This window comes from Macaca thibetana, chromosome 19 (assembly GCF_024542745.1).
Source record: "Macaca thibetana thibetana isolate TM-01 chromosome 19, ASM2454274v1, whole genome shotgun sequence".
Classification (NCBI taxonomy): Eukaryota; Metazoa; Chordata; class Mammalia; order Primates; family Cercopithecidae; genus Macaca; species Macaca thibetana.
The window spans coordinates 42,111,780-42,137,220 of record NC_065596.1 but is presented as its reverse complement, the minus strand read 5'-3'; the positions used below and the strand labels follow the sequence as shown (position 1 = coordinate 42,137,220).

General features: G+C 48.3%; 2 protein-coding genes across 5 annotated transcripts in view; one reads left to right on the top strand and one right to left on the bottom strand.

Moving 5' to 3' along the window:
* Positions 1-25,441, top strand: part of ZNF607 (zinc finger protein 607) — a 405,121-nt gene that overhangs the window by 186,488 nt on the left and 193,192 nt on the right. The window lies entirely within an intron of this gene.
* The window catches only part of SIPA1L3 (signal induced proliferation associated 1 like 3), a 308,993-nt gene that overhangs the window by 282,527 nt on the left and 1,025 nt on the right, over positions 1-25,441 (bottom strand). The window contains exon 1 of one of the 4 annotated variants that reach the window (XM_050768876.1): positions 677-2,021. The exons of 2 other annotated variants lie outside the window; for them this stretch is intronic. The gene's annotated coding sequence lies outside the window, so the exon portion shown is untranslated. Of the gene's footprint in view, positions 1-676; positions 2,022-25,441 lie in introns of those variants that run through there. One more of the 4 variants, XM_050768872.1, reaches the window with a different exon arrangement.

Here is a 25,441-nt window from a genome sequence, read left to right as displayed (position 1 = left end):
AGGAGAGAGGCCTCATGGAGAAGGTGACATCAGAACAGAGACTTGAAAGAGGGAGGGAAGGAGGGAGGTGGCACTGGGGATTCTAGGGGAAGTGTTCCAGGCAGAGGGAACAGCCAGGGCAAAGTCTCTGAGGGAGGACAGCGGGAGGCCAGTGTAGCTGGGGTACAGCAAGCAAGCAGCTGAGAGGTCACAGATAAGGTCACACAGGGAAAATGGGGGCCCGGGGTTGGGGTGGGGACACTTGAGCACCGCTCAGTGCCCAGGCTTAAAGCACTTTACATAGATGACTCACTGGGCACTGCTGCTAGTTCCCGTTTCACAAGAAGAGGAAACTGAGGCCCAGAGAGGAAAGGGGACTCAGGCGAGACCACGGAGCTCGTCTACACCAGGCTGGGATCGCCCCCAGCCCCGACACAGAAGTCTGCATCCAGCAGGAGCTCAGCTCACTGAAAGAGTCACCGATTCCTTCTCTCGGGAGAAATGTCCTCCATTTTTCTCAGTCCCTCAACACCCGGCCCACTCTTTCTTCACAGTTAGGAGCAGACAGGTAAACATTTCAGGGAGAAGAGGGGGGAAAAAAAGAAAACCAAAAAAAACAACTGTCTAACTCCGGAGAGGAAGAAACATGATTAACTTTCTTGGCAAGTCACTGCCACATTTAACGAACATCGCTCACCTGAAAGACTCCCCGAACACGGCTCTCATCACAAAGTGGGCAGGTGGCTGTCAGGGGAGCCCCAGGTGGGCTCCTCCTGTCCCGGGTCCTCCCAGGGCGAGGCCACCTGCCTCGGCTCTCCAGGCCGACCTCGGTGGTGCCCGCCCCCAGCCCGCTGTGGGTGTCTGGAATGCGGAAACGGGAACCTGCCGTGCCAGCTCCTAACAGCGACTTATTCAACAGCCGCAGGAACACGCCAGCCACCGGAGTTCCCCAGGAGATGGCTGGTCCGTCGTGAACAGGCGCGTTCCCAAAGAAAGCTGTTTTGCCAACAGTCCCTCTGGGGGAGGGAAAGAAAAGGCCTCCTTACTCATCAGACACGTGGTCTGAGGAGTCTGAATGGACTTGAGAGAAAGCTCAAAGGTAACAAAGGCGGCTCGCCTGTTACCTCGGATTCAGACACAGCCACCTGTTCACTGACCGAGCCAGGGCTGGACTTGTGCCCACACCATCCCCTGCCCTGAGCTTGCGCCTGGATGCTTCATTCAGAACCGTACAATCCAAAGGCGGGCTCCTTGGCCCGTGCAGAGGAGGCGCTAGCTCGCAGAGGCAATGCAGCTTAATGATTAAACGCGGTCGCTGGACTCTTCCAGCCGCTTTGGAAGCACAACCGAACAGCTTCGGCTGGCTAATAACAACAACCACAACAGGAATGCTCACTGCACAAGGGGCTGTTCTAAGCGCTGCATATGAATTCTCTCTTCTAACCCTCCCAGCGACCCTCTAAGGAGAAACTATCAGCATTCTTATTTTACAGATGAGAAGTTGAACGAACAAGTCACAGGCTGGAGGTCACACAGGAAGAAAGTGCTGGGGTGGGGATCTAACCCAAGTAGAGTGGCTCCAAGGTTCCAGTTTTTAACCACTACTTTATTTATTTATTTATTTATTTTATTTTATTTTGAGACAGAGTTTGGCTCGGTCACCCAGGCTGGATGGAGTGCAGTGATGCAATCTCGGCTCACTGCAACCTCCGCAGCCTTCTGGATTCAAGCAATTCTCCCGCCTCAGCCTCCCAAATAGCTGGGATTGCAGGTGTGCGCCACCACACCCAGCTACTTTTTTTTTTGTATTTTTAGTAAAGACAGGGTTTCACCATGTTGGCCACGCTGGTCTCGAACTCCTAACCTCAGGTGATCCACCTGCCTTGGTCTCCCAAAGTGCTGGGATTACAGGCATGAGCCACCGTGCCCAGCCTTAACCAGTACTTTAGATCTCCTCTTGCAAGGAGAAGCAGGTGCTCCCACTGGGCCTCAGTTTCCTCATGTATGAAATGGGATGAAGAGTCAGTGAGAGCTTTATTATTATTTTTGTAGAGACAAGGGTCTCACTGTGTTGTCCAGGCTGGTCTTGAACTCCTGGCTTCAAGCGATCCTCCCTACTTGGCCTCCCAAAGTGCTGGGATTACAGGCATGAGCCACTGTGCCTGGCCAAGTGAGATCTTTATGGTGGGCACTGTGCTTGTGGCTCACAAAAACGCTCAACAACTATCAGCTGCACTTATCACATGCTGCCCTCAGAGTCAAACAGGTCCACTTTATTCCTTCACAATACCGATTAATCAGCTCATGGCCAGAGTTTAAATTCCAGGCAGCTGAAGGAAAAGAAATTAAGAAAGGCTCTTACCATGCTTCTTTTCATCCACACACACAAATATAAACAGAATGTCTATTCTGAGTCAGGCACTGGGACACAGTAGTAAACAAAAACCACATAAACCCTGCCCACAGGGAGCTTATAGTCCCCTCTGAATGAACTGGCACCGAATATTCAAAGATTAGCTGATATATCTTGTACTGAGCACTGCTTTGGGTCAGATGCTGTAGTGGTCTAAGCATGTCACGTGCTTTCATGTATTCGAATCCTCCCAACAACCTAGGAGGACAGTACCGTTACCAGCTCCACCTTACAGATACGGAAACTAAGACATGCAAGGCTAAGTGGCTTGCCCAAAGTAAAACAAGGAGCCCAAGATGGATCCAGAACTTGCACTCAGCAGTCTGGCTCAGAACCCACACTGCATTCCTCAGCCTTTTGCAGTCTCAAAGGGTGATGGCTTTACAATGTGGACACGAGCAGTACCAACAGGTATCCTCAGGAAATTTCAGTCTGCAAAAGGGATGGTCACTCTTCACAGATCTTTTTCTTTTTCTTTTTCTTTTTTGATGAGGGGGGGCAGGATCATCAAATTATATTTATTACAAGTCACATTTATGCTGGGCACAGTGGCTCACACCTGTAATCCCAGCACTTCGGGAGGCCAAGGAGGGAGGATCCCTTGAAGCCAGGAGTTCAAGACCAGCCTGAACAACAAAGTGAGACCTCGTCTCTATGAAAGATTAAAAAATTAGTCAGGCATGGTGGCATGCACCTGTGGTCCCAGCTACATGGGAGGCTGAGGCGGGAGGATTGCTTGAGCCCAGGAGGTTGAGGCTGCAGAGAGCCATGATCACACTACTGCACTCTAGCGTGGGTGACAGAACAAGACTGTCTTTAAAAACAACAAATACATACATACATAAAAAGTCACATTTAATATGTTAATAGCAGAGGCCACATTCTTAGGCACTTACCATATGCTGGCCCCTGGGGGTAAGCACTTGACAGGCATCCTCTCCTTTCATCCAAGGACGACCCTCAGAGGCGGAAACTCAGTCTTTGCATGGAGGGGAAGGAGGAGGGGGGAGGGATTCAGGAGCAGAGAAAGGAGTGAGACCCAGGTGCTTCTGAGCAGAGTGAGTGCTCTCAAAGACCGCGCACTCGGCCGGGCGTGGTGGCTCAAGCCTGTAATCCTAGCACTTTTGGAGGCCGAGACGGGGGGATCACGAGGTCAGGAGATCAAGACCATCCTGGCTAACACGGTGAAACCCCGTCTCTACTAAAAAATACAAAAAACTAGCCGGGCGAGGTGGCGGGCGCCTGTGGTCCCAGCTACTCGGGAGGCTGAGGCAGGAGAATGGCGTGAACCCAGGAGGCGGAGCTTGCAGTGAGCTGAGATCCGGCCACTGCACTCCAGCCAGAGCGACAGAGACTCCGTCTCAAAAAAAAAAAAAAAAAAAAAAAAAAAAAAGACCGCGCACTCTAACCTTCAGACTGCTGCCTCATCACTCAACTCAGGTTTCCCTGAATTGTCAGACAAAATACTTGGTATTCCAATAAGATTCAGAGTTCTTATGGTACAGGGACTCTGTGCACACAGTTTCAAAGGTGGGCATGATTAGAGAACAAAAGGTAAGTCCTGATTCAGGTAATTACAAAACAAAGTTGGCAAGCACGATGACAAAAATGCATGGACATTATGTTTTCACTCTGTTCCACTTATTTCTGCAGCAAATCCAATTGTCTGCCTACCCAATATCCCTCCCCCTTTCCCAGTCCTTTCCTAAATGGTACTCTGATTTTATTCCTGTAGCCACTCTCCTCCCTGTGCTACCTACTTCAGGTGAGGCTGGCCGCTGGCCCCAGGCCCCAGGCCCCAGCCCCAGAGGGTCAATCCTAATTGGCCCTTGGCTGGTTTCTTGGGCAGGGTCACGTATCACAATGCTGGCCAATGAGATATGAGGGAAATCTGGGAGGCAGGGAATCAATGAACGGTTTCCTCACTCTTAAAGAGATACACAGCGAGTGAGAGATGCCCTCTTTCTGCTGCTGGATGTGGCCCTGTCAGTGTGTGCCAACTGGAGCCCTGGCAGTCATCTTGTGGCCACGCAGGGAGTCTAGGGACCCAGGAGACACACCATGGATGGCAGGGTGGCTTGAAGGAGAGGAATGGGATCCCTGCAGGCATTGGGAAACTGCTTAGTCAACTCCTGTGCTGCCTACCTACAGGCTTGTTATATGAGATCATAAATCTCGTTATTTCAGGCCAATTTCATTCGGGCTTCCTATTAGAGTAGCTCGCGGTTCTCAAAACGTGCTTCCTGGACTAAGGGCACCAGTGTCACCAAAAATGCAAATTCTCAATCTAGACTTACAGAATCAGGAACTTACAGAATCAGGAACTTACAGAATCAGGTGGGGCCCAGCAATCTCTGTTTTACCTAGCCCTCTGGGGATTCTGATCCTTGCTAGGGTTTTTTGTTTGTTTTTTTGTGACGGAGTCTCACTCATTCTGTTGCCCAGGCTGGAGTGCAGTGGCGCAATCTTGGCTCACTGCAACCTCAGCCTCCCAGGTTCAAGCGATTCTCCCGCCTCACCCCCCTGAATAGCTGGGACCACAGGTGTGTGCCACCACACCCGGCTAATTTTTGTATTTTTAGTAGAGATGGAGTTTCACCATGCTGCTCAGGCTGGCCTCAAACTCCTGGCCTCAAATGATCCACCTGCCTTGGCTTCCCAAAGTGTTGGGATTACAGGTGTGAGCCACCGCGCCTGGTCTTGCTGGGGTTTGAAAACCACTGCAGTAGCACATAGAGCTTTGGAGTTAAGATACAGCTCTGGAGTCAGACTGCCTGAATCCAAATCACGTCACCATGCTGATACACTGTTGGTGGGAATGTAAATTAGCTCAGCCACTGGGGAAAAGCAGTGGCTTTTGAAGATTCCTCAAAAAATTAAAAATAGAATTACCATTCGACCCAGCAATCCCATTACTGGGTATCTACCCAAAGGAAAAGGAACGGTTCTACCAAACAACACCTGCGCTTGTATGTTCATCGCAGCGCTATTCACAATAGCATGTGAATCCACCCACAAAGCCATGGAATCAACCCCGAGGCCCGTCGACGGTGGACTGGATAAAGACAATGTGGTACATATATACCATGGAATACTACACAGCCATTAAACGAGAATGGAATCGTGTCTATCGCAGCAACATGGCTGTAGCTAGAGGCCAATATCCTAAGTGAATGAATGCAGAAACAGAAAACCAAATATCCCACGTTCTTACTTCTAAGTGGGAGCTAAACATTGGGTACACAAACACATACCCCATGTTCTTACTTCTAAGTGGGGGCTAAACATTGGGTACACACAGACACACACACACACACTTCATGTTCTTACTTCTAAGTGGGAGTCAAACATTGGGTATACACACACACAGCCCATGTTCTGACTTCTAAGTGGGGGTTAAACATTGGGTATACACCCACACCCACCCCCACACACACACACTCCATGTTCTTACTTCTAAGTGGGAGCTAAACATTGGGTACACACACACAGCCCATGTTCTTACTTCTAAGTGGGAGCTAAACATGGGGTACATACCCACACACACACTCCATGTTCTTACTTCTAAGTGGGAGCTAAACATTGGGTATACACACACACACACACACACACAAAAGAACAATAGACACTGAAAATTCCAAAAGCCAAGAAGGAACGGGGCAAGGGTTGAAAATCTGCCGGCCGGGCGCGGTGGCTCACGCCTGTAATCCCAGCACTTTGGGAGGCCAAGTGCTGATCACCTGAGGTCAGGAGTTCAAAACCAGCCTGGCCAACAAGGTGAAACCCCATCTCTACTAAAAAATACAAACAAAAATTAGCCAGGCATGGTGAGGCGGAGGGGGGAGGGGGTGGCACCTGTAGTCCCAGATACTCGGGAGGCTGAGGCAGGGAGAATTGCTTGAACCTGGGAGGCGGAGGTTGCACTGAGCTGAGATTGCGCCACTGCACTCCACCCTGGGTGACAGAGCGAGACTCCATCTCAAAAAAAAAGGAAAAGAAAATCTACCTATTGGGTACTCTGTTCACTATTTGAGTGACAGGATCTGTACCCCAAACCTCAGCATCACACAATATACTCATGTAACAAACCTGCACATGTATTCTCTGAATCTAAAAAAATAAAAAAATCACGTCACCACATTTTTCTAGCTGCCTGACCTTGAACAAGTTATTCAAATTTAGTTGCCTCATCTGCAAAGAGAGAATAGTATCTTCCAGGGCTGTCGGGAGGCTTAAAGGAGTGGCTTCATGTGAAGGGCCTGGCACAGTCTTGCATGCAGCAGACGCTACATACATTGCCTACTTGCTGCTGCAGTTGTTGCTGCTGATGCTATTATTACCGCTTGCAGCCAAAGGCTTACCAACTGGCACAACTTCCCGACTGAGCTCTTCCAAAGTTGGCACCGTATCTCCTTTAAGGTTATTTCACCCCCACCCGCTCCCACAGGACCAAGATGAGTGCCCTAGGGTTCCACAACGACTTGCAAATCTCCCATCGCTACAGGGAGGTGCGCAGCTCCTCAGGCCTCCTCCCCAAGCCTGAGCCACCTGGTCCCAGCACAGATTCCCACAGACACCTCAAGCTGGGTGCTCTGCCAGCTACTGTGCTTGGTGACTGATCCAGAATGCCCACGAGTTCCAGAGAGCATCCCCACCACGTGAGCCACACCAAACATCCAGCAAGAGTCCGCGGGTGCCCCTCCCTCTGGGAGCTGTGCTTTCAAAACTGGTGGTACCAAGATGCAGAAAGGCAAAGTGTCTACCATCATAAGCCAGGTGAGGTCCCCGTGGGAAGGGGCAGCCTCTTGTTGGGCTTCATAGCAAGCCCCGGTTTGACGCTACAAGTTGGGGCAGGGGTTTTCACGCCCTGGTGTCACAGGCACTGTTGGGCCTGTCACTGAAAGAGGACAGTGAGATGCAGGAGGAACTGGGGGAGGACTACCAACTCTTTACGGCAGGAAAGCCTTGGCCAAATTCCTCATGTTCCTGAGAGCCTCATTTTATGAGGCTGAACCTCATAAAATTGCCAATATTCAACCATTCTTGACCCACAAAAGCACAATGTCAGGCAGTTCGACCTAATGCAAGACAGGAAACTCCCTCAGATAATGTCAAGGAACTGGTCGCCAGCAGGAAACTGGAATGGCGGTGGCCTCTTGGGAAGGGAACTGGGTGCCCTATTTTTGTTGCTTTGGTTCCATATACGTGTGGTCACTAGTCAGACTTTTCAAAAATGTAATAAATCGGCCGGGCGCAGTGGCTCACGCCTATAATCCCAGCACTTTGGGAGGCCAAGGCAGGTGAATCACGAGGTCAAGAGTTTGAGACCAGCCTGGCCATCACGGTGAAACCCCGTCTCTACTAAAAATACAAAAATTAGCTGGGCGTGGTGGTGCGCGCCTGTAATCCCAGCTACTTAGGAGGTTGGGGCAGGAGAATCACTTGAACCTGGGAGGCGCAGATTGCAGCGAGCTGAGATTGGGCCATTGTACTCCAGCCTGGCAACAGAGTGAGACTCTGTCTCAAAAAAAAAAAAAAAAAAAGTAATCAACCCTGAAAAATCTTACCTTCTCAATCAGAGAAAAGACAAACCTGTGCAGGTCCCTAAGAGATCTGCAAATGTCTCCTCTCTACCCTCATTCCTCCCACTCTCCCCCGCTCACTCTGCTCCAGCCATGTGGGCCTCAATCTTACCAGGCCCCTCGCCTCAGGGCCTTTGCACTGGCTGTTCCCACTCCCTCACCTCCTTCAGGTCTGGCCACCTTTTCAGGGAGACCATCCCTGGCCACCCTTCCCAAAATTTCAACACCCTCCACCTTAATGCAGTCATGTGTTGCATAACACTGTTTCAGTCAACGATGGACCACATTTACAAGGGTGGTCACATAAGAAGACAATGGAGCTGAAAAATTCCTCTTGCCTAGTAACATTGCAGCCACAGGGAGGTCTGAACGCCATGCATTACTCACCTGTTTGTCATGACATTGGTGTAAACAAACCTACTGTGGTTCCAGTCATGTAAAAGACAAGGTAACATATACAATCATGTACAGTTCATAATACTTTTTTTTTTTTGAGACACAGTGTTACTCTATTGCCCAGGCTGCAACCTCTGCCTCCTGGGTTCAAGCAATTCCCCTACCTCAGCCTCCCAAGTAGCTCAGATTACAGGTGCAAGTCACGTCGCCCAGCTAATTTTTGTATTTTTAGTGGAGACAGGGTTTCACCATGTTGGCCAGGCTGGTCTAGAATTCCTGACCTTAGGTGATCCGCCCACCTCAGGCTCCGAAAGTGCTGGGATTACAGGCGTGAGCCACCACGCCCGGCCCGTGTACAGTACATAACACTTGATAAGGATAATAAATGACTATGTTACTGGTTTACATATTTACTATATATACTTTTTTTTTTTTTTTTTTTTGAGACAGAGTCTAGCCCTGTCACCCAGGCTGGAGTATAGTGGCGCAATCTCAGCTCTCTGCAACCTCTGCCTCCCGGGTTCAAGCTATTCTCCTGTCTCAGCCTCCCGAGCAGCTGGGATTACAGCCTCCTGTCACTATGCCGGGCTAATTTTTGTATTTTTAGTAGAGATGGGGTTTCGCCATGTTGGCCGGGCTGTATATATACTTTTTATTGTTATTTTAGAGCGTGCTCCTTCTACTTATATACAAAAAAAAGCTGTAAAACAGCCTCAGGCAGGCCCTTCAGGAGTTATTCCAGAAGAAGGCATTGCTATCATAGGAAGTGACAGCTTCACGTGTGTTACTGCCCCCAAAGACCTTCCAGTGGGACAAGAGATGGAGGAGGAACCGTGATACTAATGATCCTGGGGAGGCGTAGGCTCATGTGTTTGTGTCTTAGTTTTTACTAAAAGCAGCTCAGAAATCAAAAAAATAAAAGTAGAACATTTTAAATTTAAAAATAGAAAAAAGCTTACAGAATAAGGATATAAAGAAAATATTTTTCTACAACTGAATAAGATGTGTTTTAAGCTAAGTGGTATTACCACAGAGTCAAGGCAGGGCACGGTGGCTCATGCCCAGCGCTTTGGGAGGCCAAGGCAGGCAGATCACCAGAGGGCAGGAGTTCGAGACCAGCCTGGCCAACATGGTGAAACCCCATCTCTACTAAAAATACAAAAAAAAAAACAACAACGACAAATAGATTACAGTTGGTGGGTGCCTGTAATCCCAGCTACTGGGGAGGCTGAGGCAGAAGAATTGCTTGAACCCGGGAGGCAGAGGTTGCAGTGAGCTGAGATTATGCCACCGCACTCCAGCCTGGGTAACAGAGCGAGACTCTGTCTCAAAAAAAAAGAAAAAAAAAAAACCCAAACAGTTAAGAAATTTAAAAGTTTACAAAGTAAACAAGTTACAGTAAGCTATGGTTAATTGATTATTGAGGAAACATTTTGTAAAACAAATTTAGTGTAGCCTAAATGTACAGTGTCCGTTAAGTCTACAGTGGTGTACAGTCCTGTCCCAGCCTTCCCATTCACTCACCACTCACTCACTGACTCACCCAGAGCAACTTCCAGTCCTGCAAGCTCCATCCACGGTTAAGTGCCCTGTACAGGTGCACCTTTTAAAAAATCTTTTATACCATATTTTTACTGCACCTTTTCTACGTTTAGCTACACAAATACTTGCCATTGTGTTACAACTGCCACAGAATTCAGGGCAGTCACGTGCGTGTAGGTTTGTGGCCTAGGAGCGACAGCCTACTCCATAGCGCCTAGGTGTGGAGGAGGCTGTGCCATGTAGGTTCGCAGCAAGTACACTCCATGAGGTTCACACAATAAAACAGCCTAACAACACATTTCTCAGAACATAGCCCCGTTGTGAAGCCATGCAGGACTGCTTCCTAGGCCCCTTCCCTGTTTAATTTCTGCCGCCTCGCGCTTATCACCAGCTGACATGGTGCGTGTTTTACTTCTTTATCTTGTTTGTTGACTGACTCTTCCACTTCAAGGTGAGTCCCAGAAGGGTGAGGACTCTTGGCTGTTTTGCTCATGGCTGCACCCTGGTATCTAGAACAGTGCTCCCCTCACTGAGGACTTGATAAGTTTAAAACTCAAGGCCAAGGCCGGGCGCGGTGGCTCAAGCCTGTAATCCCAGCACTTTGGGAGGCCGAGACGGGCGGATCACGAGGTCAGGAGATCGAGACCATCCTGGCTAACACGGTGAAACCCCGTCTCTACTAAGAAATACAAAAAACTAGCCGGGCGAGGTGGCGGGCGCCTGTAGTCCCAGCTACTCGGGAGGCTGAGGCCGGAGAATGGCGTGAACCCGGGAGGCGGAGCTTGCAGTGAGCTGAGATCCGGCCACTGCACTCCAGCCTGGGCTACAGAGCGAGACTCCGTCTCAAAAAAAAAAAAAAATAAATAAATAAATAAAACTCAAGGCCAGGCTCAGTGGCTCACACCTGTAATCCCAGCACTCTGGGAGGCCGAGGTGGGAGGATCACAAGGTCAGGAGATCGAGACCATCCTGGCTAACAAGGTGAAACCCTGTCTCTACTAAAAATACAAAAAATTAGCCGGGTGTGGTGGCACGTGCCTGTAGTCCCAGCTACTCAGGAGGCTGAGGCAGCAGAATCACTTGAACCCAGGAGACGGAGATTGCAGTGAGCCAAGTTCGCACCACTGCACTCCAGCCTGGGCGACAGAGTTACACTCTGTCTCAAAATAAAATAAAATAAAATAAAAATCAAGGCCAGGCTCTGTGACTTACACCTGTAATCCTAGCACTTTGGGAGGCTGAGGTAGGTGGATCTCCTGAGGTCAGGAGTTTCAGACCAGCCTGGTCAACATGGCTAAACCCCGTCTGTACTAAAACAAATTACAAAAATTAGCCAGGCGTGGTGGCGGGCACCTATAATCACAGCTACTAGGGAGGCTGAGGCAGGAGAATTGCTTGAACCCGGGGGGCCAAGGTTGCAGTGAGCTGAGCTCGTACCAGTTCACTCCAGCCTGGGCAAAACGCGAAACTCCATCTCAAAAAAAAAAAAAAAAAAAGTCAGATTCACGGCATCAGCATTTGGGGTTTGCTGCCCTTAGATCCAACATGCAGTCCACACTGGGAAATATACACAAATCAAGCCACCTATACTGAAGACAGAGCTCCCGACATTCCCTCCACATTAGACTCACCTGAAAGCCTCTCTACTGAAAGAACTGCAAAAAGTGCCTTGGAAAGAAAAAGAGGCCAGGCATGGTGGATCATGCCTGTGATCCCAGCACTTTGGGAGGCTGAGGCAGGAGGACTACTTGAGGCCAGGAGTTCGAGACCAGCTACGACAACATAGAAAGAGCCTGTTTCTACAAAAATATTTAAAAATTATCCAGGAGTGGTGACATGTGCCTGTGGTCCCAGCTTCCTGGGAGGCTGAGGTGGGAGGATCACTTGAGCCCAGGAGTCTGAGGCTGCGGTGAGTTGTGATCGTGCCATTACACTTCAGGCTGGGTGAAAAAAAAAAGCAAGACCTTGTCTCAAGAAAAAAAAAAAAAAGAGGCCGGGCGCGGTGGCTCAAGCCTGTAATCCCAGCACTTTGGGAGGCCGAGACGGGTGGATCACGAGGTCAGGAGATCGAGACCATCCTGGCTAACACAATGAAACCCCGTCTCCACTAAAAATACAAAAAAATTAGCCGGGCGTGGTGGCGGCGCCTGTAGTCCCAGCTACTCGGGAGGCTGAGGCAGGAGAATGGTGGGAACCCGGGAGGCGGAGCTTGCAGTGAGCCGAGATCACGCCACTGCACTCCAGCCTGGGCGACAGAGCGAGACTCCGCCTCAAAAAAAAAAGAAAAAAAAAAAAAAAAAAAAAAAAAAAAAAGAAAGAAAAAGAAAGGACAGAGATGAAGATGGTGCTGGGGGTGGAAGTTTACGGATGCTAGAGGGGGTGCAGGACTTCCCCTGTCTTCCTCCCTGCAAACCAACAGCACAGCACAGAGAACAGGGCACCATCAGATGCAACAAACGGTGCCAGCACTGGCAGGATCCGACCAACCAGCGCTCCTGTTCCCATCAACCATCTCTACCCACCAGGCAGCACACCATCAGGAGAAGCCCCCAAACGCTCCCCTCTTTTCCTGCCACCTCCACATAAGAATTTCACCACATACTCATGTGCTGTTGTTCCAGACCCCCAAGGCACAAACGCAGTAATGGGAGCGGGGAGCGCACGCCGGCCGTAAAGGCCTAGCTGCTAGCTTGATGAGAAATACCATCAGGTCCCAGGCACTGTCACAAGCTGCATCTTGCCCCTTTTCTTCTTTTGTCCAGAGTCAGAACTGAAAGGGGCATGTTTCCTGCCTCCTGCCGCGATGTTGTGGGCACACCAGAGACTGGATTCCGGTTCATGTGGGGCCTCAACAAAGACCCACCAGACGAAGGCCGGGTGTCAGAAGATCTGTGTACATCTCTCATGAGGGGAGGGTCTGAGGCTTTTTGTTGAAACAAGTCCTTGGAAAAAATGTGGGAGGGGCCCCACAGGCAGGTGCTAGTGGGAAACAGATCTCAGGGAAGAGGGACCTCAGTAAACCGACTCGAAGGCCAGTGCCACAGGGTTTGCTGCTCAGAGAAGCCAGGGCTGCTGAGGCCTGGCCGGGTGTTCCCACTGCTGCCACACATGGCTTTATCAAAGGGGCTTCCAAAGCATTGGGCCAAGTATTGGCTGATATAATAGAGGAAAAAAAAGCAAACATTTGTATTATATAAGTGGACTGAGCAGAGGCAGGGAATTCCCCCGTATGTACACTTGAGCTTGAAATACACAAATGCTGGGTGAAATTTGTTGTACTTGTTTTTAACTTTTCATGAGGATACATTTCAAACACATCAAGGCAAAAAAAGAGTATAATAAACCCTCACTGTCCGGCTTCAATAGTTCCAATCACGAGCAATCTTATTTCATCTCTTATTCACCCATGCACACTTGAGCCCCTGCTCTCTCCGCCTGTCTGTATTATTTTGAAGGAAACCCTAGACAGCTTAACAGTTTAATCCTAGATATTTCAGCATGAGCATCTTACAGATAGGGACTTTTTAGGTTAGGTATGGTGGGCTCATGCCTGTAATCCCAACATTTTGGGAGGAAAAAGGGAAGATCGCTTGAGTCCAAGAGTTCAAGACCAGCCTGGGCAACATAGAGAGATTCCATCTCTACAAAAAAAATTAAAAATTAGCTGGGCATGGTTGTGCATACCTGTAGTCCCAACTACTCAGAAGGCTGAGACGGGGGGATCACTTGAGCGCAGGAGGTAGAGGCTGCAGGGAGCTATGATCGTGCCACTGTACTCCAGCCTGAGTAACAGAGTGAGACCCTGTCTCCAAAAAAAAAAAATTACAAACCAAGAAGCACTGGCCAGAGGGGTATTAAAGCCTCAGGGCCCAGCCAGGCGCAGTGACTCTTGCCTATAATCCCAGTACTTTGGGAGGCCAAGGCAGGCAGATCAACTGAGGTCGTGAGTTCGAGACCAGCCTGACCAACATGGAGAAATCCTGTCTCTACTAAAAATACCAAATTAGCCGGGCGTGGTGGCACATGCCTCTAATCCCAGCTACTCGGGAGGCTGAGGCAGGAGAATTGCTTGAATCTGGGAGGCAGAGGTTGCGGTGAGCTGAGATCGCGCCATTGCACTCCAGCCTGGGCAACAAGAATGAAACTCCGTCTCAAAAAAAAAAAGCCTCAGAGCCCAAAGGGGCCTGGGAACTGTTGCGGCCCCCACCCCAACACAGGGGCTCAGAAACCACATGTGGAGTGGGGAGGCTGGAACTAGTGAGAATGGTCCTGCTTGTCTGCCCCATCTGTTCATCTGTCTGTTCACGGAAAGACCACACAGTGAGTGTTTAAGAGCCTAGACTCTGCAGCCAGTGTCTTGCACAGGAATCCTGAATTTGAGACTCACCAGCTCTGTGACTTGAACTTCTCTGTAACTCAGTTTCCCCTTATGAGACATGGGAAAAACAACAGTACCTACCCCAAGGAGTGGTTCTAAGGATTCAATGAGGTATTATCTGAGAAGCACTCAGAATCCTACATAGTAAGAGCTCAGTGAATGCTGGCTCGTATCATTAATTCAACAGAGACTTACTGAGCATCTCAGACGTGCCAGGCACTGTCCAGCAGTTGGAGATAAGTGTGGTGAGCACCACCTGGGAAAAGGAACCAGCTGAGAATCTCCAGCACCTGCCCTGTTTGGGTAGGAGGCCAGGATTCATCCTGCACCTGAGACCACCAAAAAGTCTAGAACCACGACCCTCATAGAGTTAACAGAGGAAACCACTGTGATGTCCCTTCCCTGCACCCCAGCCACTGGCAATGTCTTTGGAGCACAGCAAGGGTAAGATGCACTCACACGCTAAGCTCTGCTGTTGCTTCCACCAGAGCCCACAGCACCCACCTGAATACACAGCAATGAGGACCAGAGTCAGCCACACGAAAGGCTTCACCTCCAAAGCAGCAGTTTGTTTATTTATTTATTTATTTTGAGACTGAGTCTCGCTCTGTCGCCCAGGCTGGAGTGTAGAGGTACAATCTTGGCTCACTGCAACCTCTGCCTCCTGGGTTAAATTGATTCTCCTGCCTCAGCCTCCCAAGGAGCGGGGATTCCAGGTACCCACCACATACCTGGCTAATTTTTTTCTATTTTTAGTAGAGATGGGGTTTCACCATGTTGACCAGTCTGGTCTTGAACTCCTGACCTCAGGTGATCCTCCCTCCTCATCCTCCCAAAGTGCTGGGATTATAGGCATGAGTCACCATGCCTGGCCCCAAAGCAGCAGTTTAGAAATGAGCTTTCAGGCCAGGTGCACTGGCTCACGCCTGTAATCCTAGCACTTTGGGAGGCCAAGGCAAGTGGATCATGAGGCCAAGAGATCAAGACCATCCTGGCCAACATGGTGAAACCCCATCTCTACTAAAAATACAAATATTAGCTGGGTGTGGTGGTACACACCCGTAGTCCCAGCTACTCGGGAGGCTAAGGCAGGAGAATCACTTGAACCTGGGAGGCGGAGGTCGCAGTGAGCTGAGATGGCGCCACTGCACTCCAGCCTGACGACAGAGCGAGACTCCGTCTCAAAAAAAAAAAAAAAAAGAAATGAGCTTTCAAACAGGCCAAGACCTTTCATTGCCTTCCTCAGTCTCCCTGCCCACACCCCTCCCAACTCCCCAAAATCCCTCTCTCCTGGGAGGTAAGGTTCCAGGTTCCAGCCAACCTAGAGGTCAATTTAAGGAGTGGACCTCTCAATCATTCAGTTCTCAAACCAGCACCCCAGCACCAACGTAAACCTAGAGATCAACGCTGAAAATTTGGGACTTCTTTTTTTTTTATTGAGCAAGGGTCTTGCCCTGTCACCCAGGCTGGAGTGCAGTGGCACAATCACGGCTCACTGCAGCCTTGACCTCCTGGCCTAAAGCAATCCTCCCACTTTAGCCGTCCATGTAGCTGGGACCACAGGCACATGCCACCACACCCAACTAATTTTTTAATTTTTTGTAGAGATGGAGTCTTGCTTTGTTGCCCAGGCTGGTCTCAAACTCCTGGGCTTAAGCGATCCTCCTTCCTGGGCCTCCCAAAATGTTGGATTACAGGTATGATCTTCTACCACCAGCCTGAGAATCGATTTTGTGCAACAAGTCCCTCCTATGGTTTTCATTGCTCAAAACTCAGACCCTATCCCCCTTAAACACCCTCCAATGCAGCATATAAAACAGGTTTAAAAGTATACACTCTGTACCTGAGCTCAAATGCTGCCTCTGCCACTTCCCAACTTTCAGCAAGTGACCTCTCGTTGCCTTATCTCAGCTTCCTCAACTGTGAAATGGGAATAATCATAGTCCCTGGCACCTCCAAACACAGGTAACACCCACCAACACAAAGCACAGTGCCAGGCACATACAGCAAGTTTGATGGACAGTAGCTCTTTGGTTAGCTATAATTGCTTGTGATAAACCTGCTTTTCATCATACATCTGCCCTTCTCCACCAAGATAAAACAGGGGTGGCAGGTCTGATCTGTCAGTGAACTACCGCCTTTGATTTACACCTGAATCTCATACCCTTGGCCCGTGCTGTCCGACGTGGTAGCCATTAGCCACATGTAGCCACCAAACGCTTGAAACATGGCTGGTACAAACCGAGATGTGCTGAAAGTGTAAAATACATATTGTATGTCAAAGGCTTAATGTGAAAAAAGGGATGTAAAATAGGTCACTAATAATTTCTATATTGATTACACATTGAAATTATGTTTTAGATGAAATAAAATACATTATTAAAATTACTTTCCTCCTTCCTTTTACTTTTTAAAATATGGCTACTAGAAAATTTTTAATTACATATATGAGCCTCATCAGTGGCCCACATTATATTTCTTTCTTTCTTTCTTTCTTTTTTTTTTTTTGGAGAAGGAGTCTTGCTCTGTTGCCCAGGCTGGAGTGCAGTGGCACAATCTCAGTTCACTGCAACCGTCACCTCCAGGGTTCAAGTGATTCTCTGACTCAGTCTCCCAAGTAGCTGGGATAACAGGCACGTGCCACCACACCCGGCTAATTTTTTGTATTTAAGTAGAGATGGGGTTTCACCATGTTGGCCAGGCTGGTCTCGAACTGAACTCAAGTAACCTGCCTGCCTCAGCCTCCCAAAGTGCTGGGATTACCGTGCTCGGCCCCACATTATATTTCTACTGGACAGCACTGCTGTGGGCCTTTGAGAACCAGTGTCTTACTCAACTTTATACTGTCAGTGTCAAGCATGGAGCCTGGCACACAGGGTAGGTGAAGAAATGTTTCACAGATGGACAGATGAAAGATGCTCGCCATACTTCCAGTCTTTTTTTTTTTTTTTTTTTTTAAGAGACAGGCGGTGTGATCATAGCTCACTGTAGCCTTGATCTCCGGGACTCAAGGTGTGGGAGTGCCTAGGCTCAAGTGACCCTCTCACCTCAGCCTCCTGAGTAGCTGGAAGTATAGGTGCACATCACCAGGCCTGGCTAATTTAAAAAATTTTTGCAGAGATGAGGTCAGATGCAGTAGCTCACATCTGTAATCCCAGCACTTTGGGAGGCCAAGGTGGGATGATCACCTGAGGTCAGGAGTTCAAGACCAGCCTGGCCAACATGGTGAAAACCTGTCTCTACTAAAAATACAAAACTTACCCGAGTGTGGTGGCAGGCACCTGGAATCCTAGCTACTGGGGAGGCTAAGGCAGGATAATCATCTGAACCCATGAAGCAGAGGCTGCAGTGAGATATGATCACACCACTATACTCCAGCCTGGGCAATAAAGTGAGAATCTGTCTCAAAAACAAAAACTTTTTGTTTTGCAGAGATGGGGTCTCATTATGTTGCCCAGACTGGTCGTGAACTTCTGGCCTGAAGTAATCCTCCCACCTCAGCCTCCCAAAGTGCTGGGATTACAAGCATGAGCCACCATGCCCACCCAATATTTTTAGTCTTAAAAGCACCCACTACTGTCCTCACATCTAATCAGGGCTATCCTTCATTCAAAATATTTAGTAACCCATAAGGCCTAGGCTGCAGCAAATCAAAGTACACACAGGTCATGGTGCTGGAGCAGGGACCTGGGGCCCTTACAGGTCCAGGAATCATTGTCTTAGTTGCTGGGCCATAGTGTGATACTTTAACAGTCCACACGGCTAGTGTGCTTCAAACACCATTTCCAGCTGGGTGCAGTGGCTCACATCTGTAATCTCAACATTTTGGGAGGCCGAGGCCAGCAGATCACTTGAGATGAGGAGTTGAAGGCCAGCCTGGCCAACATGGTGAAACCCCGTCTCTACTAAAAATACAGAAATTACCTGGGAGTGGCAGTGGATGCCTGTAACTCCAGGTACTCAGGAGGCTGAGGAAGGAGAATCGCTTGAACCCAGGAAGCAGAGGTTGCAGTGAGCCCAGATCACACCATTACACTTCAGCGTGAGCGACAGAGCAAGCCTCCGACTCAAAAAAAAAAAAAAAAAACACCTTTTCCAGCCAAGTCCCAAGTCCCCTTGCAAAGCTCACCCAAAGGAGACACCCTGCTCCCTCAGACACTACACTTTGTTTCATGCTAACCTGTGCCTGGTATGGCAATCAGTCAGTCTTGTTCTACTTGACAGGCTCTGCTGGAGGGTCTTTAGTTTTGAAACCACCACCAAACCATCCCTGTCTCATTGAGAGCAAAAATGATGCCACAACATCCCAGGCCGCCCCTGCTGCCACATGAATTGGGTACTAAACACAGTCTAAAGTGCTTTGCATGTCAAACAACAAGGACACGAAATGCTGTGTCCGCTTCCTCAATTTGCCTCTGCCTAGTAAGGAGGGCCTGGGAAGAGAGCTTAGAATGTAGGTAAAGAGCATGGAGGGCGGAATCAGTTTCCTCACCTGTAAAATGAGTTCGATCAAGTTGATTACTTAATTGGACTACTGTCAGGATTAACTGAGGAATGTGTGAAATGCTTAGAAGAGCATCTAGCACAGAGTAAGCACTAGGTAAGCTGCTACCATTATTATTATTTTATAAAAAAGTAGGCCAGGTATGGTGGCTCGTGCCTGTAATTTCAGCACTTTGGAAGGCCGAGGGTGAGGATCACTTCAGCCCAGAAGTTCAAGATCAGCCTGGGCAAAACGGGTCTCCACAAAAAAAAGAAAAAATATGGCCGGGTGTGGCAGCTCACACCTGTAATCCCAGCGCTTTGGGAGACCGAAGTGGGCAGATCACCTGAGGTCAGGAGTTTGAAACCAGCCTGGCCAACATGATGAAACCCTGTCTCCTCTACTAAAAGTACCAAAAAAAATTAGCCAGGTGTGGTGGCACATTCCTGTAATCCCAGCTCTTTGGGAGGCTGAGGCAGAAGGATCACTTGAGCCCAGGAAGCGGAGGTTGCAGTGAGCTGAGATCATGCCACTGCACTCCAGCCTGGGCGGCAGAGCAGACCCTTCACAAAAAAAAAAAAAAAAAAAAAAAAAAAAAAAGAAAAGGAAAAGAAAAAGCAAAAGAAAAAGAACTTAAAGTGGTATAAACTTGAAAACTAGGAATTTACCCTTCTCCAGTCACACTGATACTCTTTATAGCAAACTCACTCCCACCTCCGGACCTTAACACTTGCTGTCCCCTCTGCCTGGAACGTTCTTTCCCCAACTTTTGGCATAGCCAGTGCCACTGCTCATTAAGGTCTCAGTTAACATGACTCTTCAAAGAGGCCTGGGAGGTCTTCCCTGACCATCCAAGCTAAAGTAACCACTGTCATCTTGCCCCATCAGCCATTTTCTCTCCACTTACCCTGTTAAATTTTCTCCATCACAGTTAAAACTATCTGAAGAGGCAGGATCAGGATTTTTCTTTATTTAAAAAAAAAAAAAGAGGCTGGGCCCAGTGGCTCATGCCTGTAATCCCAGCACTGTACAAGACCGAGGTAGGTGGATCACCCAAGGTCAGGAGTTTGAGACCAGCCTGGCTAACATGGCAAAACCCCTCCCCTACTAAAAATGCAAAAATCAGCGGGGCATAGTGGCGCATGCCTGTAGTCCCAGTTACTCGGGAGCCTGAGGCAGGAGATTGGCTTGAACTTGGAAGGCAGAGGTTGCAGTGAGCTGAGATTGTGCCAGCCTGGGTGACAGCGAGACTCCATCTCAAAAAAACAAAGTGAAGTGATCCTGTTTATTGCATGTCTTCCCAGGCTAGAATGGCTAGAATGTAAACCCTAGGACAGCAAGGATCTTGTCTGTCTTGTTGACTGCTGAATCCTCAGTGCCTAGAATAGGACCTGGTACACAGCACGGTCTCAACACATCTGTCAACTCAATAAAATAAGAATAGAAGCTAACTGCACAGGGCTAATGACATCCCAATGTGCTGAAAGTCTTGCAGACATTTCATTCAGTCTCCAACGACCCTCGAGATAAAGACTACTATCACACCCATTTTGCCAATGAACAAAAAAGTTCAGTGCACATCTTCCAAGTTAGTGGCTATATTGTGATCTGAACTTGGTCTGCCCGCCACCTAAGCCACCCTCCAACGGTGGCACGCTTCTCGCAAATATGAGGAGTGATATTTCCCACTGACACTCCACCACCAGTCCCTCACCCCCACCACCCACTGTGGTCAGGCCACTTTACTGGCTCCTATCTTCCTGGGCAAATCTCCTCCCTTCTTTCAGGTGCAGCTGGATCCCTTGCCCTAGGCCCCAACATCTTCAAGCGGGATGCCTGTGATACAACTTTTTCTTATTTCTACCTGGTGTTTCAAATGATTGAGTTGACTCTTCCTGTGAATTACTTTGAGTTTGAAAGATCACATGTAGGTTGAGGTGGGAGGATCGTTTTGAAGCCAGGAGTTCGAGACCAGCCTAGGCAACATAGTGTGAGACCCTATCTCCACAAAAATTAAAAAATTAGCTGGGTGTGGTGGTGCACACCTGTAGCCCCAGCTACTAGGGAGGTTGGGGTGGGAGAATCACTTGAGCTCAGGGTTTCAAGGTTACAGTGAGCTACGATGATGCCACTGCACTCCAGCGTGGGCAACAGAGTGACCCTGTCTGTAAAAAAAAATCACAGCTGTCCCTGCCCTGAAGGCTTGATGCAGATGATCTTATGGAACCTCTCAACAATCACCTTATAAGGAAGACACTTGTATCATCCCCATTTTCAGATGAGGACACTAAGGCCCAGAAGGACACATGACTTGCCCAAGGTATCACAACAAGTATAGGGTAAAGTCACAGTGTGAACCCGGACCATGTGGCCCCAGAGTTTATGCTTCAGCCACTAGGCCATGCTGCCTATGTGAAAGGATACTTTTTTTTTTTTAAATTTCGAGACACAGTGTCACTCTTGTCACTCAGGCTGGAGTGCAGTGGCACAATCTCGGCTCACTGCACCCTCTGCCTCCCCGCCTCCCCGGTTCAAGCAATTCTCCTGCCTCAGCCTCTCAAGTAGCTGGGATTACAGGTGCTCATCATCACGCCTGGCTAATTTTGTATTTTTTTGTTGTTGTTTGTTTTTTGTTTGTCTTTTTTTTTTTTTTTTTTGAGATGGAGTCTCGCTCTGTCGCCCAGGCTGGAATGCAGTGGCTCAATCTCAGCTCACTGCAAGCTCCGCCTCCTGGGTTCACACCATTCTCCTGCCTCAGCCTCCCTCGCGGCTGGGACTATAGGCGCCGGCTACCACGCCCAGCTAATTTTTTTGTATTTTTTAGTAGAGATGGGGTTTCACTGTGTTAGCCAGGATGGTCTCAATCTCCTGACCTCAGATGATCTGCCTGCCTTGGCCTCCCAAAGTGCTGGAATTACAGGCGTGAGCCACCGCCAAGGATACTTATTAGATGTGTGTTTGCTGAGGTAAAGAAATCTCAGAGGAACGACATAAAGGTCCAGCAGTGGGGGAATGCTGGAATAAAGCATGGTCTCTCTACACTGAAGAATGTGGGTACAGCTGCTGAAAAGGATAAGCCAGATCTATATGTAATGACTTGGAAGGACATGCCCAGCCATTAATTGAAAAAATTGGGTTACAAATAGGTGTAACTTGATTTCTACCCCATCCTTTTTTGGGGAATGGTACCGTAGGAGGAAGAAAACAGTCGATACACACACACACACGCACATACACACATACAGACATAATCAATATAAGCACAGAAAAAGATAACTGAGGCATCGGCCCAAATCACAGGGGCAGAGAACACATCCATTTTGTTCATTATGCTATCTCCAAAACCTAGCAATAGATACTTAATAGATACTCACTGTCTGAACAAATGGTTATCTCTGGGTACATGGGATTTTGGAGTGGAGGGTGGCAGTAGGTATTTTCCCTACATCTCTGTACTGTTTGACACATTACAACAAGCATGAATTTCTTGCATAACTTTTTTTAAGCTAAATTCAACCCAATCACATACATACACACACGCACAAAATGTCATGACCAGAATAGTCCTAAAAAAAAGGAAGCAATAGGCTGGGCACGGTGGCTCATGCCTGTAATTTCAGCACTTTGGGAGGCCAAGGTGGGTGGATCACCTGAGGTCAAGAGTTCGAAGCCAACATGGCAAAACCCCATATCTACTAAAAATACACAAATTAGCCAGGCATGGTGGCACGTGCCTGTAATCCCAGATACTCAGGAAGCTGAGGCAGGAGAATCATCTGAACCCAGGAGGTGGAGGTTGCAGTGAGCCGACATCATGCCACTGCACTCCAGCCTGGGCCACAGAGCAAGACTCTGTCTAAAAAAAAAAAAAAAAAAAAAAAAAAAAAAAAAAGGAAGCAATATCAGTCTTGAAGAATACACAAATGCACAAACTTGTCCAATAGACTCTCATTTTTTTTTTTTTTTTTTTTTTTTAATTTCTGAGAGAGGGTCTTACTCCGTCACACAGGCTGGAGTGCAATGCTGCAATCACAGCCCACCACAGCCTCAACATCCCGGGTAGCTGGGACTAGAGATGTGTGCCACCACACCTGACTACTTTTTTGTAGAGATGGAGTGTCGATACGTTGCCCAGGCTGCTCTCAAACTCCTGGGCTCAAGTGATCCACCTGCCTCAGCCTCCAAAGTGCTAGGATTACAAGCATGAGCCACTGCACCCCACCAAATAGCCTCTCATTCTTGTCCTTACAGCTAAAGACAAATTCTTTTTTTTTAATTAATTTATTTATTTATTTATTTTTGAGACAGAGTCTCGCTCAGTCGCCCGGGCTGCAGTGCAGTGGCGCGATCTCGGCTCACTGCAAGCTCTGCCTCCCGGGTTCACGCCATTCTCCTGCCTCAGCCTCCTGAGTAGCTGGGACTACAGGCGCCCGCCACTATGCCCGCCTAATTTTTTTTGTATTTTTAGTAGAGACGGGGTTTCACCATGTTGGCCAGGATGGTATCAATCTCCCGACCTCGTGATCCGCCCGTCTCGGCCTCCCAAAATGCTGGGATTACAGGTGTGAGGCACTGCGCCCGGCCCAAATTCTTTATTTTAAAGGAAATGATTGTTGAATTATTTTGTTAAAATGTAAATACATTTAATTTAGATTTTCAAGTTACTAAATCTATGTTTGAAATATATCAGTAAAATATATTTTACAGCAAAAAAGAGAGGCACCAATCACTGCACATTCTAAATTCCACTTTTGATTTACCACCTAACAACTGCAATGTCTGAAAGACAGACTCGCATTTAACTCTTAGATATTCATTCTACACAGACTGCCGAAAAGCCACGTGCTGCTGTCACTAGTCATGGAGAATAACCAAGATTTTTTTTTTTTTTTTTTAAGCCACTGCTTTATTTCTTCAGGTTAAGGGAACAAAATGCTTAGGTAAATTTGGTGGCCATCACAAATGTGATTGAGACCACCGGTTTCTATCATCAAATGAAATCACAATGACAGGTTTCTGACAATAAACTCAATCTAAAGGGAGCGCTAATAAACGCTCTTCCCAGGCTCTTCTTGGGTGTGTGGTATGTGTGCTGCCTCCTGAAATGCCCAGGATGGCCACCCTCCCACACGGGATATTCTAAGCCGCTGACACCATCTAACTTTTCTGAAAGAAATTTACAACTCAGCCAGTCTGTACCAGGCTAAAATCACAGAATTGGGTCCCCTGAAAGCCAGGCTTTCATGCCACATCCACAGTCACTGCTGTCCGGTCAAGTCTATAATGTCTTCTTGCCCTTATTAATACATATGTTACATAGGTTTACATATGTTAATCCCTAATGACTTAACCTTGTCATGGCCAGGCGTGGTGGCTCATGTCCTACAATCTCAGCACTGTGGGAGGCCAAAATGGGTAGATCACCTGAGGTCAGGAGTTCGAGACCAGAATGGCCAACACGGTGAAAACCCCATCTCTACTGAAAACACAAAAACTAGCCGCACGCGGTGGCGGGCACCTGTAATCCCAGCTACTCAGGAGGCTGAGGTAGGAGAATCGCTTGAACCCGGGAGGCGGAGGTGAGCTGAGATTGTGCCGATGCACTCCAGCCTGGGCTACAGAGCTACAGACTCCATCTCAAAACAAACAAAGAAACAAAAAACTCAACCTCGTGAGAAAAGGCCACCACCTCGAGGAGCAGAGGGGAACTTTCAGTGCCCATCAGATGGGAGACCAATATGGGCCAATGAAATGGTGTTCCTATGAAATAGCAGATTCGTCCTTCTTGCCTGTCGACTGGACATGGGAAGGCAGGGGAAGAGCAACTCCCAGGTTTCTGGCTTAGGCAACCAGGTCTATGCTGGTGCATTTGCCAAGATGGTGACTACTGGTTTCAGAAGGAGGAGTTCAGGTTGGACATGTTGAGTTTATGGTGCCCAAGAAAGCCACTAGGGGCATCGAAGAAGCCACATCTGGAGCTGGAGTGCAGGGGACACAGAGGCAAGAGCTGGCAGCATTAAGACAATAATTAAAGCACTGGAGTAAACATACTGGCTCTATGGGGAGGGGTGTGTGAGCAGGGGACCACTGATGGCAGGTCAGTCCCATTTCTTCTTAGGCCTTTCTACTATAGTGTGTTCCATAATTTAATCTTTGGTGAGTAAAATTTTGGGCGGTGGGGAGAATAAAGAAACACTAACCTTGTGACCACTCTGCCATGTAGGTACAAACAAGCAAAAAGGGCCTATTAAAAAACAAACAAACAAACAAACAAACAAAAAAAACAGCAAGATGCATTTAATCATTTAATAAGCACTTACTGTGTGCCGGGTCTTGTGCAAAGCACTAAATATGAATTATCTCCTGGAACCATCCAAACAATCCTGGCACAAAAGTCCTATGACTACCATTCCACAGATGGGACACTGAGGCTGGGAGCAAACGTGTGGGGGAGCTCAGGGCTGTCATGTCACAGCCCACAGTCAGGCAGTCTCTGGGCCAGATGGAGAATACTGAAGAACAATTATAATACATAAGAGCTGCTACTTAGTGAGAGATGGCGCTGGACTAGAAACACAATCTCAGCAAATCCTTACAACCCTTTGAGAGTGATCTTGTTATTATCTCATTTTGGAAATGAGGAACCTGAGGTAGTAGGATGTCAAGTC